At 56.0% G+C, this 3,305-nt stretch overlaps 1 long non-coding RNA gene across 1 annotated transcript; it reads left to right on the top strand.

Annotated features, from left to right (window-relative positions):
• The first annotated feature begins 716 nt into the window (after positions 1 to 716).
• Positions 717 to 3,305, top strand: LOC119090897 (uncharacterized). Its single transcript, XR_005093318.1, has 2 exons — positions 717 to 761; positions 2,497 to 3,305. It is a non-coding gene; the product is annotated as an uncharacterized LOC119090897 (long non-coding RNA).

The raw sequence follows: 3,305 nt of genomic DNA on the forward strand, positions 1-3,305 counted from the left end.
ACGCCCGGCCGCCGGCTGCCGCTCGCCGCCGGACGCTTCTTCTGAGGTGCGCGCCCCAGGGAGGCTCGTGCCTGAGACGGGCGGGGCGGGGCGTTACGGTGGGACTGGGTGTGGGAGGGTGGGGTTGTTCTGGCGGGGTCGCGTACACTGCGGGTCCGTGCGGAAATGGAAGGGTTCTATCTGTCGTACTGTGGATCAGCAGGGAAAAGCAGGGGTCCAGGGGCTGTCTGTTGGTCTGAGAATGACAGGTGATATTGACGCTGCTCGGTGAGATCGAAAGGCGTGCACTCTCAGTCGGTTTTGGAGCGAAGCTCGCGAACTTCCGATCCTGCAGAAGGATTCTCTGTCTCCTGATCTATCAACTGGTTCACACGACATCGTCCGGAGAGGGTGAAAGATAGCACGGCAATCATAAAAGTCGCTTGAAGACGCGCATCGGGTCTTACTGCATTCACTACGGACCACCTTTAGCGCTGTTGGGCCCAGTAGCCGATATGCGTCCTCCCCAACTGTCACGGCACGCTGCCCCAATGTGACCTCGAGCCCATCCACAACCCCCAACTGTCACGGCACGCTGCCCCAGTGTGACCTCGAGCTCATCTACAACTGCCGCCCACGCAGTCGGTGACAGTTGCGCCTCGAGCCCACCCACAGCCACCACCCACGCAGGGATGGGAAAATCGAAACGTGTCAATAATGCTATCTTTTCGCAGGAACTGCCATTGTCGGAGACATAACGGATGAGATTCGTCGGTTGTAAGGTAAATCGACGGCATTTTTTTGTGCAGCTGTTTCTCATTTCATGTGGACTGAAATAGTTATTTTTGATTATTTGCATTAAACTATGTACGTTTCGTGCGCACGGTTTTAATATCTTGTCATCACTTTCGTAGAATAACTACTGCCATCGATTTTTTTACGTCAGGCTCGAAGTTCGGTTTCGATGGTTATTAATGCGCAAAAATCTTTTGCTTTTCAAAAGCACAAAACGAAATCATTTCGGGGTGTTTATGCGTTACTGCGCGTTCATCTTTTGCCAGGAAATTGGTGTACATTTTTGGTGTCAAAATGTCGTTCTGTTTGTAGCGGTGGTGTAACTGAAAATGTTATAGCGCGTGCATGCTCTGCGATGACGTCATGCATGCACAAAGGAGGTCAGTATTGCTTCATTGATTCAGCAGGCTTTGAAAACGCGCCGTGCTATTTTATGTTTATTTCACGTCGGGACTATGCGAGACCATGCGAACTCAAAGCATTCAGAACGGCGCTCCTGTTAATGCACCCTCAATGGTTGATTTGACCGCAGTAATGGTCTATTGTCACCCAACGAACTGGGTTTCTTCGCCGCCGCGAGTTTCTTTTGTTCGGTCCTGATATGGCCGCCCATTGGTCCGCACAATAAAGGAGCTGTCCTGGTCATGGCGCCTGTTCAGTGGACCTTTGAATGAGTCGTTGTCTGCGATGGAAGCTTGGACTTGTGTATATGCATGGGGTTATACGTACCGTGCCATGCCTGTCGGCACTGTCTCAGCGTGAGCGGGTGTAGTGCCGTGAGCCCTTCCCTGGGCCCTGGGTCTTTCCTTACGAGTGACCGGACAGTTGGCTTCTCCGACTTACAGTACCTTGGAGCTAAACGTGGTAGGAGGGTGATAAAACGCCATTGGACACGTATTGCGAGTCGAATGTGGAAGTAAATAACTCCGTTTTTCATGCGCTGTTGTGAAGATTTTGCACGGCGTTTGTTCGGGCTGCAACGGCACTCGATGCCGCACTCACAAAATTCTGAATTGCGAGCGCAAACAAACGCAGTGCAACGACATCAGGTTCATCACGTCAAAGTCAGCGATCCACGACGGTCTGGATGTTCATATTTTGGATGATACTTGATCCGACGATATGTCGCCGTCGATGCCGGTCTCGCTCAGTTCGTGCTACAGGACCCAGAGTGCTGAGCAGGCGCCGTCCGCGCGCAGCCTGGTGTCGACCGAACGCTTCACTGGACGCTACTTCAGTCCCCTGGAGAAACTGTCCCGCTCATTGCATTACGTGTGCTGCTTGGTGCTGCGTGGGGGGCGGGTCACCGTTCAGGCAGCGGCTGGGGCGAGGCATGTGGGTGCCGCGCGTGTGCGTGCCACCGCAGCGGTTTGTGGTCGGTCCCGTCCCCTGTCCGCAGTGCGTGCCGCCGCAGCGGTCTGTGGTCGGTCACGTCCGCTGCCCGCAATGCGTGCCGCCGCAACGGTCTGTGGTCGGTCCCGTCCGCTGTCCGCTGTGTGTGCCGCCGCAGCGGTCTGTGGTCGGTCCCGTCCGCTGTCCGCAGTGCGTGCGGCCGCAGCGATCTGTGGTCGGTCCCCTCCGCTGACCACCGTGCCGTGCCTCCACCTGTCACTGCCTGCCTGTCCCCTGTGGGTCTCACGCTGCCTAGTCAGGCCCTGGCCGGGGGGCTCCTCAGCCGGCGGTGTCTGCCGCCGCCTGCCACTGCTCCGTCTGTCGTTGCAGGGCGGCCGGGGAGCGGGCCGTGCCGCCGACCATGCTGTGCTTTGTGCCTTGCCGACCGGCCGGGTGAGACGCGGGCGACCTCGCCAGAGACGGCCCGCCGTGGTGGCCAGCGTCGTCCGAGGCCCCGACGCCGGGCTGGCCGGACGTCGGCTCAGCGCTCTGCTACGGGGCCCGTCGGCCAGAACGGGCGCAGTTTCTGCTCCTGGGTCAGCCAGGCCAGAGCCGGGTCGAGGGGAGGGGGGTAGTCGCTCTGGTGGTCCATCGAGATCATCCAGCTTGATTGTACGTAGCTAGCGAAGGATTATCATGCTTCTCATCCGCATGTATTGTCTAGGTGTGCTCTGCCGTTGCTCTGTCGTTCGACGTTGGCGCGTATGACTGACGCCAGTCCACCTCCAAGATGGTGCGCTTTGATTGCGTTTTACGGCCCGATTTGAGTTCACCACGAGCGGTACATTTCCAGATGCAAAGCCGTGTTGACAAATTGTGCATAACGGTGGGTATTTCTGCGGAGAAAGTTGTGGAGTCCAGCCGTGTAAGGTTTGGCCATTTACCATTGTGGGCAAGGTTTTTAAAACTAAAAGGAACGCAACAAGGCGACACACCCCAGAATATGGCCTGTTTGAAATGTTAATGCGTAGGTGTTCTTGCTATACATTTGAACCGAGTGTGTTTATGAAACTGTATAAGGTTTGGAAGATCACTTGATAATGTCGCCTGTCCTGTGGCGCTTAGGTGCGCGTCTATATGCGTACGGACATTCCCATCACGGTTGTGTTTGATGCTGCAGAATAAACTTGACAAATGCT

This window comes from Pollicipes pollicipes, unplaced genomic scaffold, assembly GCF_011947565.3.
Source record: "Pollicipes pollicipes isolate AB1234 unplaced genomic scaffold, Ppol_2.1 Scaffold_3181;HRSCAF=3727_pilon_pilon_pilon, whole genome shotgun sequence".
Taxonomy (NCBI): Eukaryota; Metazoa; Arthropoda; class Thecostraca; order Pollicipedomorpha; family Pollicipedidae; genus Pollicipes; species Pollicipes pollicipes.